A 24,623-nucleotide genomic window follows, 5' to 3' on the forward strand; every position below is an offset into this window, starting at 1 on the left:
TTTACCTTGAAACACTTTTGGGGATTTAAAAACAAACAAACATATATAGCTGTGTGAAAAGAGTGAAGTGCAAAAAACTTCTAAATGACTCCAATCAGTTTCAGCTAAGAAAGTCAAAATTAAGAGAAAAACGCTTTGTGGTGAGAAGAAGACAGGAAGTCATTCTTTGATGTAATGAAAGCCAAACTCTTGAATCCTTTGAAGTCTTGACCCTTCATGGCAAAATTAACATTAGTTAACTATTACGTGTAATCCTGCAGATATTCTACATGATTTATACTTCTGTAATATTTGTGTAAAAAGGTTAATAAACTTCTATCTTTATATATTTGTTTAAAAAATTTTGGCTACCAAACTGCTGTCAGTTTTAGGTCTACAGACATGAAACTTGATATTACAATAGAAAAATGCGAGTATGAAAAGTAATATGGTTAAGCTTAAACATAGAAAAGAAAAGGACAAGATATTCTAGTAAAAAATATAAATTTATAACTAAAAATATTGCAGCATTAAGATTTGATTATATAATGTTAAATTGAATTTTTAAAAAAATTCTTAATGCTTTGATATTTTAAGTCAAATTTATTATATATATTTTACTAGAATATCTTGTCCTTTTCTTTTCCATGTTTAAGCTTAATTATATTACTTTTCATGCTCACATTTTTCTAGTGTAATCCATAATTTTTCCAGGCTTCCAGTAAATTCACTTGTTCTTTGTTTAATTTCAGTCTTATTTTTTTGGCCCCATAAATATGTAAAACAATGTACGGCATTAGTCTGCTTTCATTCTCTGTTTCACTTGTTACTTCTCTTTTCGCAAGAGCAGTGAATTAGTAGCAACACTAGTCACTGAAGCGATGTTACTATGGAAACCAGTTATAAAAAACATCGCTCACCTCTTGACGTTTTTTTTTTAATGATTTTGAACACCAGTAAATTCATAACTTGTTTTACTGAACGAAAATTGAAAAAATTTTTTCACAATATAGCTGAGAAACTGATCTATAAACTTTAATAATTGTTTGAAATTTGGTTGAAAAATGAGAGTACTGAAGCTTTAGAGCAGTTCTAAATGACTAAAATGACTAATGACTTAGTAGCATTTGAATGATATAGGGTATTCGAACATATGCAAAATTTTATATTTGGGTTTTAGCCGGGGAAAATTAGTGCAAATGGATATTCGCTAGGTGATGGTCGAACGACGACATTACGAATATACTTGTGTAATATAACAGTTATCGGTTAATGTTTTAATTTTTAGCCTTGCAGCAAACATGTCTTCCTAACTTGGGCATTAACGTCAAAAGAAAAGTAAATTGTAAGCTGAACGTTTTGGTTTTGATTCTTGGTGGTCGTGCGCAATTTTTTTTTTAAGACTTTAAATCATTACTATATATTGGGTCCAATATAATACGAAATCTGCATTAATCAAAATATATTTAAGTATATTTTACGACCAGGCAATGCAGAGTAGCCTGCTAGGTTGGTATCTGGAGGCGCATTAATTCACTGGGAGAGATGCACCCCCAGTCTTCATCAAGACATATCTAGGAGAAGGACACTGATGTAAAAAATCTACTGCATACTCCACCCCGTGGCAGTCGTCTGTACCAACAAAGGTTAGCAGTAATATAAAAAACGTGGCTGATTCTACACAAGTCTTCACCACTATAAACAAATCATCTGTGTGGATTTCCGAGCAACTTAGTTGTGGCGGAAGCTCATACGTCGAAATCGATGGGAGAATCCATCACTAATATATATATATATATATATATATATAGCCAAGACCCAAACATTAGTATGACTAATTTGCATAACCATGTTTTTTTTTTTTTTTTAAATTATAATTTAATGTTTGGTTATATTCATTTGTGATTTTATCTTCTATATATGCAATAGTTTTGTCAATATTAACAGCAGGGCTTTAAATTGCAAATGAAACAGTTGCATTTGCGAGTGTTTTTTTTTTTTTTCAAATGGCAACTAGAAATAAAACATCTTTTGCAAAGCAAAGCTCATTACAGAGTGAAAAGTGTCTTTGCAACCATTATTTTTATTTTAATAAAATAAGCAAATTCAAATTATTTAAAATAAAATAGAACAATGTACTTTTTATTTTTTTTTTTTTTAACAAAGACCGTTTAAAAAAAAAAAAAAAAAAATGTCTAAATTCGAATTTTTATCCCTTTAAGTTTCAACATAAAATTTGGTGCAGTTTTAGAATTACACTTTTTAAAAAATAAACAGAAAATTTTTTATGATGTACGTACTCGTCACAGAACTAAGATGTCATATTCCAAAATCACGTGGGTTTGGCTACTAACTTTTCTATTTGGCTAGTAAACGAAGATATTAATCGTGAAAGGTCAACTAAAGATTAATTTGTCCGTAGAACCTTCAATAGCTATTAAATTGATTTAATGAAGAGATAAATTACCAAAATATTTCTGAAATGGTTCATCAATTTTCAAGAAGGTAATTTAAATGAAAACTTGATCTTTTTGTGGGGAGGAAATTACAATAAATTTATTATTAAAAGAGATAAAACGCAAGTTATAGATTTAAAAATAATACTTAAAAGTAGATTAATAACTGCTGGAGGCAGCTAATTTATTTTGCTTGTTCTTGAATATGAAAACTATTAAATAATTAACTGGGTATGCTAACTTAGTTTTCGGTTGTTTTTTAATTTATGTTAACTGATATTAAGATATCAGAAGGACTGAATAATTAAATGAAGGGATCAATAAGCAACAATTGTTTTAATTCATTGAACCTAACTTGTTTGAAAGAAGAGATTCTGCCTACAAACGCATTCAAGAAAAAAACATTGCATTAGCTACTTCATGGTACAGATTTTTTAGATTTTTTTTTTTTTTTTTTTAAGAAATTAAATCTATGACAGTTAAAAATGTATGGAAAAAAAACAAACATTCAGAACTATACCAGAGGATAAATTTAGTGGGAAAAAGAAAAAAAAAAAACATGCCAGTCTCAAAGTGCTCCTTAACTGACCTAGGGCAAAGAACGTGTAGTTAACCAATCAATTATCTCTGCGGCGACAAAGGCCATTGGTGAAAAATGGAATGCAGAAGAATTTCAAATAAAAAGAGCAAAATAATCATGGGTACAACTTTTGCTTAATTAAGTATATACAATGAACTATTATTCAGGGATGTAAGATTTTAGAATTTGTTTTTTTTTCTGGATAAAAACAAACTATTTGTGCTTAAAATTGCAAGAGCACCCCATGAACGCGATTTTCGTAAGTATCTTACTGCATATTGACCCTTTTTGGGTTATTTAATGTAGAATCCAGTATATTTATTTGCGGACTGTTACCCTCATCTTCATAGTTGTTTCACCACATTTCGACCAACTATACCTCTGGCCTGCTTCAGGTGTTTAACCACGATGGGATAGAAATACAGAGTCTTAACTGTGTCCTCAATAATTACTGCTTTCCAGAGTTGTTATCTCACCACGATTTGACCAACTAATCCTCTAGCCTGCTTTGCTTAAGATTGAAACTTATCTTTCAGACAATCCTCATTCAGAACCGTAGAGATTCAATGCTTCTTTCCACTGCGCTACGGGCCCCGAAGGATTAGTTGGCCAAAACATGGTGATACAACAACAACTATGGAAGGCAGTAACTACTGGGGATACAGTTAGGAGGCTCAGCATTCCTATCCCGTCGCGGTTAATCACCTGAAGGCCAGAGGAATAGTTATCCAAAACATGGTGAAACAAAAACAACTATGAAGATGAGGATAACAGTCTGTAAATAAAATATACAAATTACTTGTCTCAAAGGCTTTACAGAAATCATTGGCTGCTATTATATATTTACATAATAGAATCCAGTAATTTTGGAAAAGTTACTAGCTTTTAGCTTTTTTTTATTTTTTTTTATTTTTTTTTTATTTCCCAAACCAAACAAATATTTATATTTGGTTTGGTTGCTTTGTAGAGGAAAATTGACTTCGCAGAACATGACTGAGTTTTGGAAAAAAATAAAATAAAAATAATATCAATGTTCGATGTATTTATCTAGGATGTCAGTATCTGTACACAGTCTGATCTAGTAGCACCAGACCCATGGGAGTTCTGCTTTCTGGTATTTAACTGAAAATGTCAAAATCCAGTTTCAAAGATGATCATAAATCCCAACAATTATGGCCTCCATTGGTGGAATCGGGAATGGATTGTAATTATAGCCAAGAAAGCTTAAAATGTTAATGGAACACAATTTTCGGGTTTGTATTACTGTACACACAGATTCGAAAAAGTTGTCAAAAAACAAATATAGAACAAATAAATGTTATCAAAGGCAAGATAAGTTACTTTTCTACCTAACTGGATATATTTTTTGTGTTTTTATTCAGTGTAACATGTTTATTCAGCTCGAAAAACATGCAATGTTTACCGATGTATTGGAAAATTCAAAATGGCAGCCGACTGTCTCTCGGAGAGGGTACGTTTGGGAAAAGGTATTATAAATAATAAACTAGACAAAATACTGTTAGAAATTCGCTCAATATATGTTACCGTGACATAAGTTGACATGTATTCGGTTGTTTTCTAACAGTATTTTGTCTAGTCTATTATTTATAATACCTTTTCTCAAACGTACCCTCTCCGAGAGACAGTCGGCTGTCATTTTGAATTTTCCAATACATCGGTAAACATTGCATGTTTTTCGAGCTGAATAAACATGTTACACTGAATAAAAACACAAAAAATATATCCAGTTAGGTAGAAAAGTAACTTATCTTGCCTTTGATAACATTTATTTGTTCTATATTTGTTTTTTGACAACTTTTTCGAATCTATGTGTACAGTAATACAAACCCCAATTTTCAGTGTACGTAACTAGAAATTATTAATTTATAACGTCACTATTAAAACTTATCTTCGTTTCTTTATCTTTTTCCCCACCTAGCATACATACAACTCCTTAACACGATTCCTCAAGTAAAGGATCTGTATTTTGTTTCTAAATTAGTAGATAAGTGAAAACCTTCCCTCACCTCTAATGAAACTAGGCCCAATTAACCCCCAGAGAATGAATACTTCTCAATATTCATCCAGTGCAATGCCAACTTAGAATATACCAATGTTAGATATTGGCTTGACAATAGGTAATCTGGTCGATGATTAGAAAAATAAAATTAGAATTTACAGCTCGAAATGTTTATTCAGGAATTGAAGCAGAAATTAGATAAACTAATTTGATTTAGAAATTTTAAAGGAAATTTAAAACTTGGAATTTGGTTAGAAGTAAACAAATTTAGGCTTACGTGAGAGATCACCTATTTTGTGTCCTTAAACACGTGGTTGGGGTTTACTGATGTTAGATGTTAAATGAGTTGGCAATGCATTAGCAATCAGACATGCTGACAGAATCAAGAAAATGTAGAAAGAGACTCCGTGTGCCAAACTCTGACAAGAGAATTCATAAGATGAATAAAAGCCATGTAAAATATAACTCATTGTGGTGGGGTTTTTTTTCAGAGTTTGGACAAACAAGGAATGTGGTTCCTTTGGTCTGAGATAAGCCAGCCTATTATCGTTTGACTATAAAAAGCTGTCTATGAAAGCTTATGCATTTGTAACTACATGTATTTGTGAAGAAGCGCTCACATACAAACATTTTATACACATGCAGGATGATATGAACATTTCACACACATTAAATCAAACAATTGAACATTATATTACGAGACAATACGTGAATACAGACATATATATATATATATATAAACCCACTGACTACCTAACAAAACTTACTTATAGCTGGACATACAAACACACAGACAACTGCCCTTTATATAATAGATTATTTATTTATATTATATAATAGAAATAAATCATCTTATAAAAGATATGATCCACATGTATTTTCATTCATCTTTTGAGATCATCTAATTACTTTGTTATGTTGTTTAATGCTTCTCAGTTTCCACAACAAAAACATTTCCATTTATTTATTTTTCAATGGATCTTATCCTCAGAAATGGGTCAATGTTATTTATGTATGTTCAAATATAGTTGCTGTAATTTCCTTTAAAAATGTGGTCTATAGTATAGAATTCCACAATTGCCATGGAAAACTTTATTTCCTGTGCTCTAAAAAGATGTACTAAAAAAAAAAGTTTTCCGTTTAAATATACATTCTATTTAACAAAGATATCTCATCAGATTTTCAAAGACCCAAACAAAATTTCAGTTAATAAGTTAAAAGTTGATTCTAACTAGCCAATTTTCGTTTGTTACAAGTAGTACCATGTTTTGGGCAATAAAATGCTTAGCTACAATTTATTTTTTTTTTTTAATTAGTCCAGCCCAGATGAATAGTAATATGAAACATTTAAATCAAATTTTTTTTAAATTAAAAAAAATTTAAATCAGCAACGGAGATAACTCATTTTAAATTCATGAATATAATAGCTGTGTACCTTCAGTTAAAAAAAAAAAAAAACATGCAAAGAAATAGAAGTTAACTTAAACTTAACAGCATTATGGACAATACCGGGTACATACAGCTAGTCTATATTGATTTTTTTTTTTTTTGGGGGGGGGGGGGCTTTTTGTTTGGGGGATGTAATTAAAGATCAAAGTCAAATTTAGTGGAAATTTTACAAAAATTCCAAGTGTGGCTTTCATCTTATATTAGTTATTACAATAATAATGTGGGGGTTTGCATTCAAATCAGACTTTTGCAAACATTTACATCAGTTTAAATAAGGGTGGACTTCAGGGAAAGGAATAATTAATGTAGGATAGTTTGGGAATCAATTTCTAAAAAGAGCTATCATTGGATAGTTTTTTAGAAATTGACTCCCAAACTATCCTACATTAATTATTCCTTTCTCTCAAGTCCACCCTTATTTTTGCTAGGCTTTGCTTGGACTTCCTTCTGGACTGAACCTGCTACCTCAACTGTTCTACATATAACTCAGAATGACAAATGAAAGAAATGAAACATTTCAAATACTTCGGATATCATCATCATAGTCTGTTTAATGCATTTTAAATGTTGGTAGGTGTTCAACGGATTTAAGAAATTTACTATTTCTGAACAGGTCTTTGTCTCCTAACTGCTTTACATCCACTAAGTCTCAAACCTTTTAGCGTATAGCATATAATCAAAGTCTCCTGTTTAGCATATCTCACTGTTCTGTCCAGATTATGAGATCTAAGCTTGTCTTTAACACTTACATTACACATTCATTATTCATTTCTAACCATGCAACACAAAACTTACTGGCCATGTTTTATAGCCATACATCACTGTACAAATGCTCGAACGACAGTAGTAATGCTGTTGGTAAATGAAATAAACACCAATATAAGAAATTCATTCATGAGCAACATTAAGTCTACCTACTACTGTAGGTGCATATATACATAGACACCAAAAAGAAAGTCCACTTTTTTTCAAAAACTGCAAATACAAGCTAAATTGAATCTAACTGTTTAAACAGCCTATACCTCATTTGATCTGCTTTTTATACCTCTATAATTTTACCTGTTCATATTTGACTTTTTATTGAAGTATTCTAGTGTTCACATCAATTAAAAAATTAATTTCAAATCAAATAAGCAAAAAGAAACCCCACACAATGGAAAATTATTTAAATGTAACTTTATAACATTAATGCAACACAAACAACAGGAACACAATGCACTAGTTAATATTTAGTAGCATAGCCATTTTGCAATTTGACAGCCTACAATTTATTGGGAATTACTTGAATTAGTTTTTAGACATTCCTTGAATTGTGGAAATACTCCAGTGAAAGGGCATCCCACTTCTTAAATTTTTGTCCAAAGTTCTTCCAGATTTTAAATTTTATCATTGCGTATCTTGCTTGATGTAATGCCATACGTTTTCAATAGGACAGAAGTCTGGAAATTGTGCAGGCCAATCCAAACACAGAATATCAAGTTCTTCAAGGAACCTCTTGACACTGCCAGATTCCGGCCTAAATAGGATATAAAATGCTCAGTCAACATTAATGTACTTAGTTGAATTAATTCGACCTTGCAAGTGCACTTTAGACTCTGGACCATTGGCCCTAATAACGCTCCACACCGAATCTGAATCTCCACCACCTTGCAGTGTTAAAACTGTGCACCCAGGATTAAATTCTTTGTCCTTCCTTTGACGAACGTACTCCCTACCATCACTGCCTAGCCTATTGAACTTGCTTTTGTCGCTAAAAAAATCGCTTTCAACCAATATGAAGAGTCACGATCTTAATTGCATCTGATGAAGTTTAGACAGCGCTTTCTGTTTTACAAAAATCACTGACTTGTGTCTTGCAACACAGCTTCACAAATCAAATTCCCTCAATTTGTTAACAGAAAGAGAGCACTTTTCAACAAGATTACACTCTTGTTGAATTTGGGGAGCCATTTCAAATCTGTTTCTGAGGCTTTAAATCTTGACAGCATTGTCTTCCCTGTAAGTAACTCTAGGACCATCAGATTTATGAGTATCACAAACACTGCTGGTGCTTTGGTGCTTTTGCACAGCCGTTCGGACAGTTTTCTTGTTACATTTTAATCTGTGACCGATTTCTCGATCGCATAAACAGACTAAATGTTATGTTGTATAACCTGAAACAACAATTACGATTAGATACTTTATTGTCTAAAAGGTGGATATTTTAAGCTGATTTTAAGCTCATTTGTTGCTGCAGAGTTGTTTTTTGCCTTCGATTTGAAGTTATTTTTTTTAAATTGATGTGAACACTAAGATACTTCAATTAAAAATTAAAAGTTAAATATGAACTGGTAAAATTATAGAGGAATAAAAAAGTCAATCAAATGAGGCATAGGCTGTTTAAATTTGCGGTTTTTGAAAAAAAATGACAAGAGCAGGCTGTTTTTAGCACCACTATATATATATATATATATATATATATATATATATAAAAAAGCGAAAATGTGTGTATGTATGTATGTCTCGCAAAAACCTTCGACACAGGTCACGGATTTTCACGAGATTGGTATCATTTTAAAGCTCTATCCTTCGCCTGACAAATCTCGAAAAATTGGCCAAAAACATTAATTCCTTCACCCTAAAATCATCAGTTTTCTACAGGGAGGGGTCAGCAAAAACCATCCTCTCATGACAAGTTCGCTTCTACGCATGCGTCACACGACATCGGAACATGATTTACTTTAAATATTAAAAAAAAACAGACAATTTTGTCGACGCCATCTTAGCTCAGTTGCTTAGAGCGCGGCCTCATTATGCTTTGGGTTCGAATCGTAGCAGGAGATGTCTTTTTTTGATTTAAAAAATTTTAATATTGAAACAGGGTTATTTAAGCCATTTCTCACTTTTTTTTTGGGAGGGGGGGGGGTATTTTTCAGATTTTTTACTGAAGTTTTAACGTTTGTTTTTCTGTTTCGCGTTTTTTGTTTTTCCCATTTTTATATTTAACATCGTTCATTTGCCTTACGTTAGTTTTTTTGTGTTTTTTTTTTTTTAAGTATTTACTTCGCTTATGTTTTGATTAACCCCCCCCCCCGGCACACACACACACCTCCAAACACCCGGGCAACGCCAGGTACCCCCCCTCCCGCTAGTCTATATATCTATATATATAAAAGCGAAAATGTATGTATGTATGTATGTATGTATGCTTTTCCTCGATGTCCACAAAAGGCTTCTTTCAGAGAAGCGCTTGCTCAGTTCACAACTTAAAACTTTTTATATCATCTATAAATTGTAATATCTCAGAGTTACCCACGGAGCTCGCCTGTCTATATAATTTTATTGACTTTCAAACATTAATTATTCCACATTTCCCCCGCATCGGCACGCGTTACATTCGGTTTTCGGTATAAAAAAAAAAAAAAAGCGAAACTCGACTCTAATCACAGGCCGAAAGCCAGTTGTCTCAAGAGAGCTAAGTAACGTTTGTTCAATGTCGACTTCGTCATATCAGACTGTAGCTTTCATTTCGCTCCTAATAAACAGGGAGCGGGTTTTTAAAAACAAACAAACCGATTTATTCACCTCATTCAAAACTGTCCCGCACAAAATGCTAACTGCTGAACACCTATCGCCGTCACGTCAATCAAAAACGCGCACCTGTTTTTTTTTTTTTTGAACACTATTTTCCAACTGCGCGTCGTGAAGGCTTTGTTTTTTTTTCTCACATTTTTCAGGGTTTTTTCACATACCCCGAAAAACACCCGGGCAACGCCGGGTACCCCTCACTAAAGGTGAAAATGTATTATGAATATATGTATGTATGTGCGTCTGCTAAAAATTTAACAGACAGAACAAAAATTCACAAATTTGGTCTCATATGAAAGCCCCATCCTTCGCCCGACAAATACCATCCTCTCATGATGAGATTGGTTCTACACATGCGTCAGACGATGTCATAACCTGATTTAGTTTAAATATTTGAAGAACTGACACAATTTCATGTACGTCGTGTTAGGTCAGTTGGTTAGAGCGTTGGGTCATTATCTAAAGGTTTTGGGTTCGAATAGTGGTGGGAGATGTCTTTCGATTTTTTAAATTTAAATATTGAAGCAGGGTTATTTAAGCTATTTTTCATGTAACATTTGTTTTCCTGGTTTTTTATTTTTAATTTGATTATTCTTAGGTTTTCATTAACACCCCCCCACCCCTTACCGACCACACACGCCCAAAAACACCCGGCTAACGCCAGGTACCCACCGATTTAAATTTTAATATTGAAACAGGCTTATTTAAGCCATTTTTCATGTTTTTTTGTTTTTTTTCCTATTTTTTACATTTACCATCGTTCGTTTTTCGATTTTTTAAAGTTTTACGTCGCTTATTCTTATGTTTTCGTTACCCCCTCCCCCAATCGCCTGGGCACACACTCCCCACTTTATTTTCCAGATTTTTAAAGTTTTAAAGTTCGTTTTTCTGTTGTTTATTTTTTTACTTCGCTTATTATGTTTTGATTAACGCCTCCACCCCCGCCCGAGCACACATCTCCAAACACTTGGGCAACGCCGGGTACCCCCACCCGCTAGTCTATATATATAAAAGCGAAAATGTATGTATGTATGTCTGCTAAAAACGTTCGGACGTGACGAAAATTCACAAACTCAGTATCACATCGAAGCTCCATCCTTTGCTCGAAAAACATCGAAAAATTGGCCAAAAACGTTAACTTTTTCACCCCGAAATCCATAATTTTTGACATGGGGTCAACAAAAACGGTCTTCTCGTGACAATGACCGTGATCTGATTTACTTTAAATACTTGAAAAACTGAACAAATCTCATTTACTTCGCATTAGGTCAGTTGATTAGTGCGTTGGTTCGTTATCTAAACGTTTTGGGTTCGAATCGTGGTCTGAGATGTCTTCTTTTTTATTTTTCAATTTTTTAAATTTAAATATTGAACCAGTGTTATTTAAGCCATTTTTCACGTAACGTTTGTTTTTCTGTTTTTTCTGGGGTTTTTTACTTAGTTTATCCACTCCCGACCACACACCCAAAAACACCCAGGTACCCACCAATATTTTAAATTTTAATATCGAAACAGGCTTATTTAAGCCATTTTTCCCCCGTGTTCGTTTTTCTGTTTTCATCGTTTGTTTGCCTTACATTAGTTTTTTTTGTGTTTTTTCTCAATGTTTTGATTACCCCCGCCCCCGCTTAATTAAAATGTTTTCTTTTTTTTGTACTTATAACAAACAAACTTGGTCATTGATGTCGTCGTCATCGTAACGACTTCCGGGCGTGCACCTGTCAATTTGGTTCTTAAATAAATTCAAACATCTTTCACGAACTCATTCTGGCTGGCCGATTTTATTTTCAAACTTCACCTCAGGGGTTCGGGTTCGATTCTCCCCCCCCCCCAGGTTCTTTTTTATTTAACACACACACACACACACCTCCGAACACACGGGCAACGCTGGGTACCCCCACTAGTATTTATATATAAAAGCGAAAATGTATGTATGTGTGCTTGTCTGTATGTCTCGCTTGACACTGGCCACGGATTTTCGCCACACAGGTATCATTTTAAAGCTATCCTTTGCCCAACAAATATCGAAAAATTGGCCAAAAACATTCATTCCTTCCCCCTAAAATCATGAGTTTTCTACAGGGAGGGTGTAGCAAAAACCGTCCTCTCATGACAAGTTCGCCTCTACGCATGCACAAATGACGTCGGAACAGGATTTAGTTTAAATATTAAAAAAACCAACCCAATTTCTTCAACGTCGTCTTAGCTCACTTGATTAGAGGTTGGCATCTAAAAGGTTTTAAGTTCGAATCATGGTGTACGATGTCTTTTTTTCCGATTTTTTAAATTTTAATATTGAAACAGGGTTACTTAAGCCATTTTTCACGTTCTGTATTTTTATTTTTCAGATTTTTTAAACTTTTAACGTTCGTTTTTCTGTTTTTTTTTTTTCCATCACATTCGCGTTTTCTTTGCGTTTTTCCGATTTTAAGAAATTTTAACATCGTTAGTTTGCATTTAATAATTTAATATTTAAAAATATTTACTTTGGTTATTCTTCTGTTTTGATTACCCCCCCCCCACTCACGACATGAGCACACACACCTCTAAACACCCGGGCAACGCCGGGGGGGGGTACTACCGCTTAGAACTTTATATACCCCCTAGATAATAATATCTAGAATTAGGATTTGGGAATGCGGGTCGCCTCTAGATTTATTTATGTCGATTTTTACAAAATTATTGCTATTTCAGCCCGTCTTGTGTTCGTCCAGCTTTTTCGTACAAAAAGCGAAACTAATTCAAAGCTAAGACACTGTCCCCGGCCCTCTGTTGCAACAGAGGGCCGGGGACAGTGTCTTAGCTTTGAATTAGTTTCTACACTTTGATACATGTTGCTCGGGTGACAAAATCAAAGTGTAGTACCTGAGGGAGGCTTGGGAATGGCGGACTTGAAGTGTCATCGAGACGCTGAGAGGCTGGTCTTTCTGAGCCACTATATGCAAGATGACCAACCGTGTCACCCCGTGGTTACTGCCGCCTTCCCTGACCTCGTTCTCGACCCTTCTATCGAGAGCCGTCGCAGGCTGAATCTGCCTACGTGAAAGTGCCGAGTCGCGCTAAAACAACTACCAAGATCCAGCGACCTTGTGACTGCTACCTGCAGGGAACTCCACAGGGATCCAGTGAAGGGGGCCGCCGACGACCCGCTATGCACGTTTGGGTTGGCAGCAGAGCTAGATCCGCTCCACGTGCAGCTGGGCGCCAGGTTGGAGTCATCTGAACAATTCAGAGTTCTGGCCTAGCAATTGGCCCGAAATGCACTTCCACTGAACAACATACAATGCAGTTCCGGGTTTTTGGAGTCGCCTGATTGTCCCCTTTGTGGGACAACGGCCATAGAAACGACTGATCATGCTTTTTTCGATTGCTGCGAACTCCGCCAGTACTGGTCGTATGTCAGCGACCTCGCCGACATACGACGGCTAACATCGATCCTGAGCATCCTCGCCCAATTACCATATCCGATGTCGTAGACAACGTGAGGCCGCCGTGGGACCGGGAAAGACAAATGGTCTACGTTACAATCCTGGCCGTGGCGAGAATGGTGATTTGGACGTCGCGTCTGCAAGGTTGCCGGGGAGGGGGTCTTTTTCTGATTAGGATCTGATCGCTTTCTTTAAACACCAACTACGGGTGAAGATCAGATGTTATAGAAGAAGGCTGCATCGCACGGCATTTTACAGAAGATGAATACATGTAGCAAGTCTGTGTGTACGAAGAGGAGCCAAATTTGAATGTGTTCCCCGCCTAGGTGTGGAACGCGCAGTTCCGTAAAATAAAATTAAACAAGTAGCCTCTCAGCTAGCTGAGTGTGTGTTCCATCTCTCCCCAATTAAGAAGCCTCCAAGATCCTCACTCCCTCCTTGTAATTTTTGTTTTCACCCCTTCCTCTAAATTTCACCCATCTTGGAGAGAAAGAAATACAAACTAACCCCCATTCCTTACCCACAAAATTTTCTTTTCTCCATTCACCCCCATCTAGAGGACATCCTCACTTAGAGACTGACCCGCAGAAGCGAGGTTCCTTTTACAAATCTAGTGGAACGGGCAGTCTATAAACTAGACGGGGTTGGGAGGATCCTACTAATCCCTATTTTTCCCTCCCCCCCGCCCTCGACACAAATGAATTATTGTACCATTTTTATTGTTATCTTTCTTTGTTTTTACACATCAATAAAAAATGTTTTAAAAATTGGGAGTTAAGTAGGACGTCCCCCAGCATGAAAGGGTGAATGCGATATTATGGTGAAAGACTATATTAGCTGGGAGAAACTTTTGATTTTGTTTAGTTCTGGAGTGACAAGGATGACCAACGACCCCCCCCCCTTTTGAGCAAATACTGCAAGCAAAGACCAATGTAAGGGCAACCCTTCATACCAATTGTCACTATCCAGCTCCCTGGGAGTTGGTCCCTATTTCCCCTTCACTCCTCACATTAAAAATCGGCCTTGTGCCTAATTTGCTCGGTGGGGGGAGCAAATAAATACCGCACTGTCCCCGGCAATTGCACCGGGAAACGTCCAGAAGCAATCAGCTTTGATCAATGTGGGGTCAAACTCCTTATATCAGGCAATTGCTATTCAATCTGGGCAACGGGGAGCTGGTTTCCCCCTCCCCAACATCTTGAAGAAAAAGCCATTCAAAGTTGGGTAAACAAACCCAAATGCTGCCCCGCAGCAAAAGTTAACTCTGTGACTTCTATTTGATCTCATTAATGAGGTCAAATAGAAACAGCAGAGTTAACTTTTATTGTGGACACGTGTCAATTTTGTTTTTAATACTTAAATTCAAACATGCTTCCATTAGCATTTCGCGGTGGCCCAATGGTTAACGTCGCATGTTTTTTTGTTTTTTTTTCACACTTTAATTTCCAACTTTGCCTCAAGGGTTCGAGTTCGCTCCTCATACTAACCTACCAAAACTTTTTTTTTATTTTTATTTTTTAATTTTACCCCCCCCCCTCCTCCCCGAGTTTTGATTTACCCAAAACCACACACCTCCAAACACCCGGGCACCCCCTGCTAGTCTATGTATATAGACAAGCAAAAATGTGTGTGTGTGTATGCTTTGTGTATGTCCAAGAAAGCTTTTTTCTGGCGGATCCGAGGTCGTCGCTCATTTTTAAGACTATTTATATCATGTCTAAATGATAATATCGGACTTAACAATGGTGGACGCCTCTATTTAATTTACCTGACTTTGAAATGCTAATTCGAAATTTTCGGATCGGCACGTGTTGCATTCATTTTTCGGTATAAAAAAAAAAAGAAAAGCAAAACTCGATTAGAATTACTGGCCGTTGGCCAGTGGTCTCTAGAAAGCTATTTAACGTTTAGTCAATGTCGGCTTCGTCATATCAGATGATTGCTTTCATTTCGAGACGAGACACTCCCCCCTAATAAACATTTCCCCAAAGTTAGTTAAAAACAAACAAACCGGTTTATTGACTTAATTATAAACTGTCCCGCAGAAAATGTTAACTGCTGAATGGCTATTACTTATGATTGGCGCATGTGCATTAAACTTTTTCGTATATCAGATTCGCGATAAAACACTGTCGCGCACTCAAAGTTCACATCAATAACTCGTCAAAAACGAGCACCTGTTTTTTTTTCACACTTTACTATTTTCCAACTGCGCGTCAAAGCTTCGTTTTTTTTAAAACGACCAACGATTTAAAAAAAATTTTTTTATTTACCCAAAAACACACACACACACACACACCTACAAACACCTGAGCAACACCGGGTACCCCCCCGCTAGTCTATATATATAAAAGCGAAAATGTATGTATGTATGTGCGTGTGTTTGTATGTCTCAAAAACTTTTCACACGGGTTACGGATTTTCGCCAGATAGGTATCATTTTTAACTCCCAACCTTCGCCCGACACATCGAAAAATTGGCCAAAAACGTTTATTTTTTTTCACCCTGGAATCAGCACTTTTCTACAGTGGGGGAAGGGGAGGAACAAAAACCGTCCTCTCATGACGAGATTGGTTCTACACATGTGTCAGACGACGTCGTAACCTGATTTAGTTTAAATATTTGAAGAACTCACACAATTTTATGTATGTCATGTTAGCTCAGTTGGTTAGAGCATTGGGTCATTATCTAAAGGTTTTGGGTTCAAATCGTGATGTGAGATGTCTATTTTTTAAATTTAAATATTGAAGCAGGGTTATGTAAGCCATTTTTCACGTGTTTTCAGATTTTTTAACATTTTTTTTACTTAGGTTTTCATTAACACCCCCCCCCCCACCCACTGACCGACCACACACCCAAAAACACCCGGCCAATGTCGGGTACCCACCGATTTTTTTAATTTTAATATGGAAACAGGCTTATTTAAGCAATTTTTCACTTTTTTTTAGGGTATTTTTCAGTTTTAACGTTCGTTTTTCTGTTTTCTTTTTCCGATTTTTAGATTTAACATTGTTCGTTTGCCTTACGTTAGTTTTGTTTGTTTTTTTTTTATTTTTTTAAGTTTTAATTTTTTTTTATGTAATATTTAATTTTTATTTAATATTTAAAAATATTTACTTTGCTTATACTTATGTTTTGATTACCCCCCCCCTCACCGCCCGAGCGCACACACCTCTAAACACCCGGGCAATGCCGGGTACCTCCCCGGCTAGTCTATATATATAAAATATAAAATGTATGTCTATGTGTATGTATCACAAAAACTTTCCACATGGGCCATGGATTTTCACCAGATAGGTATCACTTTAAAGCGCCAACCTTCGCCCGACAAATATCGAAAAATTGACCAAAAACATTAATTCCTTCACCCTTCAATTTTGTACAGGGAGTGGTGCAGAAAAAAAAAACATTCCTTCATTTACTACTACGACAATGATGTCATGTTTGACCAAGAAAACGTTGCCGTTCGTTTCAACCACCCGTAAGTGTTTTTAAAGGTTTAATTTTATCCGTTATGAAGTGTATGTCTCTTTGGCGTAGGGGTAACGTGTCAGGCATTTTTTATTTTCCGCCTTAGCCTCGATGCTTCGGGTCCGAGCCCGTCTTTCTACCTCAACTTTTTTTTTTTCCTCTTTTACACCATTTTTCCTTTTTTACGTTTGTTCGCTATTTTGCTTTGTTTTTTTTCCAATTTTTCTTAACATCGTGTTTTTTTGCTTAATAATATTAAAACAGGGTCACCCTCTCCTACATACACACCCCGGCAATGCCGGGTACCCCCACTAGTATATATATAAATTCAAAATAGCGTAATGGAAACAAGGTATTTATAGCTTCTCTTCCAATTTTCAGGCTTTATCCATGTCAAAACGTACTATATGTCCTTTTGATTGATTGATTGTTGCTATTTCTTCTGATGGTTAAGGGCAAAATAGATTCACTGATTGATATAACTGATTGATTTTGCGCTATGAAACAGATACTGTCAAGAATTGTAAATGTCAACTGAATTAAAGGAATAAATAATAAGATGGTCAACATCATGAACTTTGAAATGTTGACTTGTCATTTATTCACTATCTTTTTCTAATTACATTGAGTTTCTTAAATAAGGATTGGTATATATTATAAGGAAATAAAATATACTTCACAGAAATATATATATATATATATATATATATATATATATATATATATATACACATACATACACACACTTAAAAAACCCCGTATAAAACCATGGTAGTAGGTTCCAGCAGGGTAATTATGTATTAGTTCTAATGAACATAACATTCCAGAAAGTTCAACTCTTGCTTCGCTATTATCTCCATATGCAAGGCCAATGTGGTCATATTTTGCTGAATAAAGTGTAGGAGATGGGGAAGGAGATTAGTTTACAATTTGTTCAACACCAGAACTAGAACTAATGTGCTGTAAGAGGAGGAGGAAGAGGGTGGGTATACTGGGTTGTTTTATTTTTTTACAGATTCCTCTAAACTTTGCCAGGTTTCTCTTCCTTCTCAACAACATAAGCAATAAGCATTTCAATCACTGCGGTTTTAGTTATGATTCAAATATAGTAATAGCAACAGTAGCTGCTGCTGCTGCTGCCTGTACATTCCTGACAGTCTGTGTATTCTGTTAAATAACAAGATGTAAAGCTTGGAGGTAAACAGAGAATGCTGGTGGGAAGGCAGGTACTTTGAATAACTTTAGCCAGTGTTGACAACAAAGATGGAAATGTGTACTAGAGTCAGCAAAAACTGGAGTAGCACTACCATTGTTGGTAAGAAAGGGAGGGGAGTGAGAGGGATGGAAACAATTTTTTTTTTTTAATCCAGTACTAGTGAAGATTAGCAAGCCGTTCAGCATTGCCGAGTCATAGCATACTTGTAAATGTTAATTTATGCAGATTTCATATTATAAATTGTGCAGTTTTCATATTATTAGAGTGAATTATCTTTTGATTATTATATTGTACCCAATATATAGTAGTACTCCCCCAGCATGGCCCGGTTGTAAAACACATTTAAATATGATATTCTAATTCATGCAGATTTCATAAATAGTATTATAGAGCCAATACTCTTGATTAAATTATATCCAATATACAGTAGAAATTTCAAAAGTTAATATGACTTAGGTACCATCAGCTAGAATAGAATTTTTTTTTTTTTTTTTTTAACAAGGAAGTCACCACTTACCAAGGCCTGAAGGCAACTCGAGTGTAAAGGTTAATGAATGTAGAGTGGTAGTTTAGTAACCGTTAATGGTGTAGACTGAGTAGAATTTTGATTATTTAAGAGGACAGCTTAAACTTGTTTACATTGGACTTGAAGGCTACCATATTGTAATCAGCTGGGAAGCAAGCCAATGAAAGACAAAGTTGTAAAAGGTCTAACTGTATATTTGCACTCTAAATCAACTTACACCTGCCAAGTTCTAATTTTAACTCTTTAGAAGCTATTTTTACTAATTAAACACCAAATCTAATGTGTTCAGGTTTAAATCTTCGATGTATTCTGCAGTTTAAAAGTGAAAAATTACTATCAAGTCAGCTATTTTGAAAAGGAGAGTAGCGGGTGAGGAGAGAGAAAAAGGGATTGTGGGGAAGGGCTTGGGGGGGGCAGAGAAAAAGGGAGCGGGAGGGGGAAGGAGCGGTGGGGGGGGGGAGAGAAAAAGGGAGCAGGGGGGGGAGAGAAAAAGGGAGCAGGGGGGGGGGGAGAAGGAATCCACACTGTTTATGACAAAAGCATAAGGAAGCTGTGGTAAATGTGCCGCCAGACACTCCAACCCCCAAAAAAGTGAAAGTGACAAAAACAGCTCAAATTTCAATATTAGGATTCTTCAGCAGGCAACCACCAAATCATACGAGACTGTTAGAAACAATGCACTTTAAAAGACAGGCAAAACTAACAGACACACCCATCAATTCTGAGAAACATGCAGGTGATGGTTGCCATGGAAATAAAAACAATAGGCAACCGGCTGAATAGACAATGAACCAACCTACCTTACTCTCTAACAATCAAGATTATAAAAACTTTGAACATAACTTAGACATCAAGATTTGTCCACAGTACTACTGCGGCTACAACTGCAGTTCACAAACCAATTTTGTTTAATATTTGAAAAATAAACAAATTTTGTGAAATTTCAATAACTTGTGCTATCTTGTTTATTTGATAAAATTTACATGTAAAAATTTTCCCTCTTATCTTATAAATGTATAAATCATTATGTCGTTAACAGTGACTTCCCACTCCCCAGCTACTTCAAGTTAGTAATCTAACTTGAAGTTATATATTCTTTACATAGGAGTCACCACGTATCAAGGCCCAGAGGCCATTCAAGGATAAGGGTTAAAGAGTGAACAGTAGTCAATAGAACAATATCATAGTAACTATTAGTGTAAATTTGGTAAATTGGATTACTTAAGGGGAATAGCTCATCAAGAATTTGTTTACATTAACTTTTATGATAGGTGATTTATTTTTTTACATGCTGGGGGAATGCAGAATATGAACCACGTTGAAATAACATTATCTAAGAAATCATTCTTTACAGGAGGGTATTGTTAAAGATTCTATAATTTCACATAACTATTTAATGAGATACCGTAAAAATCATATTTAACTTAAAAATCCTATAAAAACAAGCCATGTAAAATTTACTTTCACCATGATTAATGTTTGTGTGGAATTAAAAAAAAAAAAAATTGTGGTTATTGAGAAAAGTGCAAACAAACGAATGAGAGTGAATGACTATCCAATCCATCGTTTGTTGTAAAACCAAACATAAAATAGCACAGTCCATAATCTGCAAATGGACTTGTTAGTGCTTTTCAATTTTGGTGTGAGCAATATTGTGTATTTATAAGAGTCCATATATATATATATATATATATATATGTGTGTGTGTGTGTGTGTGTGTGTGTGTGCGCGCGCACGCACACACGCATATACACACACACACACATCTATATATAATGTGTGTGATCATTTTATGTATGTCTCACAAAGGCTTTTATCGCTGACGCTCCCGGGGGGGGGGGGTACTATCGCTTAGAACTGTTTATATACCGCCTAGATAATAATATCTAGGATTTGGGAATGCGGGTCGCCTCTAGATTTATTTATGTTGATTTTTACAAAATTATTGCTATTTCAGCCCGTCTTGTGCTCATTCAGCTTTTTTGTATAAAACCGAAACTAATTCAAAGCTAAGGCTCTGTTCCCGGCATTTGCACTGGGAAACATCCAGAAGCAATCAGCTTTGATCAATGTGAGACCAAACTCCTTATATCAGACAATTGCTATTTAATCTGGACAATGGGGAGCTGGTTTCCCCCTCCAACATCTTGGTTGTTGGTTGGTTGTTTTTGTTTTACGGCATAATGCCAAATCCAAAGATTTGGCAGAAAAATTTTTGAATAGAATATATTTGTTGTTTTCAAGTCGGTTTCTATTTAACCCATAGTTGGGACCCTAACAGGTACTACCACTCCGGGTCAGAGTGGACCTGGGAGCAATGGCAATTAAAGGGTGGCTCCACGCTCCCCAAAGCCCGCAAACCAGGGCCTCACCATCAGATATGGTTTAAGGTGATATCCAGGACCAGGAAGTAGGGAAGGAAAAAGAAAGGAGGGGGAAGGGGCTGTTGATTTTGTTTTGTTTTTGTAAAACATAATTAAGTTTTACAAAAGAGAATAGAAAACAAAAACAGAAATCAATGTAGGTGCATTTCGTCTCAGAAATGCCAATAGACAGCCTGATCTGGTAGCACCAGCCAACATCTTGGGGGGGGAAAAAAAAAAAAAAAAAAAAAAGTCAAAGTTGGGTAAACGAACCCAAAAACTGTCCCGCAGCAAAAGTTAACTGCACGACTTCTATTTGATCTCATTAATGAGATCAAATAGAAGCAGCAGAGTTAACTTTTATTGCGGCCACGTGTTAATTCTGTTTTTAATACTTAAATAAATTCAAACTTGTTTCCGTCAGTATTTCGCGGTGGCCCAATGGTTATCGTCGCACGTTTTTTTTTCAAACTTTAATTTCCAACTTTGCCTTAAGGGTTCGGATTCGATCCTCATACTTACAAAAACTTTTTTATTTTAACCCCCCCCCCCTCCGGAGTTTTCCTTTACCCAAAACCACACCTCCAAACACCCGGGCAACGCCGGGTATCCCTGCTAGTATATATGAGTCACCTACAGACAGATTGTTTCACTGTATAACAGCTGCTCAGTGCGATTAGACTAGCATTCATTCCTAACCAGAGTTTTAACCTACCACCATCAAATTCACAGTAGGCAGTTCTACCCATGGGATCAGTGCTGCCCGCAAATCACCTCAAACGTCTATTTATATAAACATTTACAGCCGCTTTTTACAGTGCTAGATTTATTTATTTACAAACAATAAGTTTTGCATTACACAAAACTGTGGGTGAAATCGCTTATGACAGTGCTATACCCAAGGAGGAGGCTGAGGGGGGGGGGGGTAAAATAATAGTAATCCAGATTTTTGCTGTATCACAGCTCTTCAGTGCAGCTAGACTAGAATCCATCCCGAATCAAGCTTACTACCATTAAGCTGATAGTCAGCAGTTCAACCCTTTTGCTCATAAGGGACAATCGTCAAAATGGTAGACTTGAAATAGAATTTAAAGTTATCTATATATATAAAAGCGAAAATGTATGTATGTATGTATGTATGTTCGCTTTTTGTGTATGTCTGAGAAAGGCTTCTTTCCGAGAAGCGATCGGTCGACTCACTTAAAACTTTTTATATCACGTCTAAATGATAATATCTACGAGTTAACGAGGGTCACCTGTCTATTTAATTTGCTTGACTTTGAAGAGATAAATATTCAACATTTTTTGCTTGCCACATGTGGATTAGGCTTTTTTGTGTAATAAAAGAACTAATTCTGACAGTATTTTTCCAGTCGCTCGCGATCGTCAGAAATGTTCAAAAGCAATTAGCTTAGATCAATGTGGAGTTTCTCCTTATATCAGACGATTGCTATTCAATTTGGACAATCCTCTTATTATGTGGAGCTGGTGTTGCCCCCAACATCTTGGGCAAAAAAAAAAAAAAAAAAAAAAAAATTATATATATATATATATATATATATAAAAACGTGTTCTCGCAGTAAATAAAATACTACCCCGCAGTCAAAGTTGACCTCATTAAGTCATTAAAACGGGCACCTGCCAATTCTAAATACTTTCAAACGTGTTTCTGTCAGTATTTTGTGGTGACCCAGTGGTTAACATCGCAAGTTTTTTTCCCCACACTTTAATTTCCAACTTTGCACCAAGGGTTCGAGTTTGATCCTTCATACTTACCTACAACAATTTTTGTTTTTTGTTTTAACCCCCCCCCCCCGACATAAACAGCCGGGTGACCACACACACACACCTCCAAACACCCGGGCAACGCCGGGTACCCCCCCGCTAGTCTTTCATAAAACAAAAAAATCCTAGTTGAAAATTTTAATAAATTTTTTTCTATTAAATTTTATTCCCACCTATTTTAGTATAGTTCAAATCAGAGTTATCTTATGAATTTGCTATTAAAGAAAAAAAAAATAGCTTGTTCTGTGCTTTGAATCATACTATAAAGATTCAATGTGTTAGCTGTTGAAATCAATCATGAAGTCAAAATTGCACTTCATGTTATTTTTGCACTTTTTTCAATGGGTAATGTTTTTTGCCAAATGTTTAAGCTGATTTGATCTAATAATTTATTGCTTCAATACGCGATTAATTTTCATTTACTAAACAATTTTATTACATTTGTAAAGACTTGCATTTTTAATTATACCCTGAAAATTGGTTTCAACTTCTATGATCTTAAACTTTAAATCTATTCCACTAATAAAGGCCATAAATGTTGGGGGCTCCCCTAACTGGTTCGTGATTGTCTTTGAAAGTAGATTGACATTTTCAGCGGATTATCTGAAAGTAAAGAGCTTCCATTTCTAGGAGGCCCTAGTAATTTACACACAAATCCAAATAAATTAAAAAAAAGTAAAACACAAGCAGAATTCTGTTAAAAGCTCACATCTGACAGTAACAATTCATTGTATCTGATTAATTGAACAAAAGTTGTTATTTTATCCATGACTGGGATAGCTCTAGATCTTTTCATCTGAAATTCCTCTATTCCATTTCTCAGAAAGAAAATATCCTGTGTCACATCTGATTGGTGAACTACATGTCATCTTCTCTGTACACAATAGATGGTGAAGCACTGCTACACCCTTCTGGCAACTCCTGCAGCTGCGTTGGCTCCAACCGTATTGGTTTGCCATTCTATCAGACTGTCTGCAACACAGAGGAGGGACCCTGGTACAAACCTAGGTCTGCATCTGGACAGGAAACTCCAGTTTTGACTTTATAACCACAGCAAACGTTGCAGTGCACCAGACTGGTTGCAGAACGCCATTGTCTCATTAAACAGAAGGTTGCCATCACTATTTCTTATGCATTTGTTTAAAATTACATGTCCCTTTATTTTTAAGAATCCATCAATACTTGTCAAAATTAATTAGCTCATTGTAGTTCTTATTTCATGTGTAAAACAAAACTAATCCCACAGGGGAATTTTTTTAAAGAAAATATTACCTCCATTAAAAAGATCTCAGTTACATGACCGTCTTTTCTATAATTAAGGATGACTTGAAGGATGCCTAAAAAGCATAAATAAAATAACATTTCACAGTTATTAGAGCATTTCATTTAATAGGTTACTGTACGATTTCTGAGAGAAACGCTAGTAATGACCTTTTTAGTAGCTTTCAAAATAAGCTACTCTTTTGAAGGGGGGGGGGGCAAGGTAGGCATACCTATTCATTTGCCTCCAGAGTCATACACAAAGTTTGCCTTATTTTACAGCATATGAACCATCTGTGGGTTATTCAATTGCTAATAAAATTGTTAAATGAAACCATAAAGTAGGATATACAAGCGACTGGAGACTGCTTGTAAATTAAAAATCCCTTGACATATCCTCATTTGGAGGAAGTCAGCTTAAAAGGCCTAGGGTGAAGGTCATACAATAACAAAAAGTAGGATAATTTATATATATATCTATAATATAAAGCTGAACGTCTGTGTGCTTGGTCATAAATAGGCT

General features: G+C 35.6%; 1 protein-coding gene across 4 annotated transcripts in view; it reads right to left on the reverse strand.

Moving 5' to 3' along the window:
* Positions 1-24,623, reverse strand: part of LOC145263724 (insulin-like growth factor 2 mRNA-binding protein 2) — a 186,993-nt gene that overhangs the window by 66,567 nt on the left and 95,803 nt on the right. The gene's annotated exons all lie outside the window — the stretch shown is intronic.

This window comes from Euprymna scolopes, chromosome 39, assembly GCF_053919585.1.
Source record: "Euprymna scolopes isolate OS-2025 chromosome 39, ASM5391958v1, whole genome shotgun sequence".
NCBI classification, from domain to species: Eukaryota; Metazoa; Mollusca; class Cephalopoda; order Sepiida; family Sepiolidae; genus Euprymna; species Euprymna scolopes.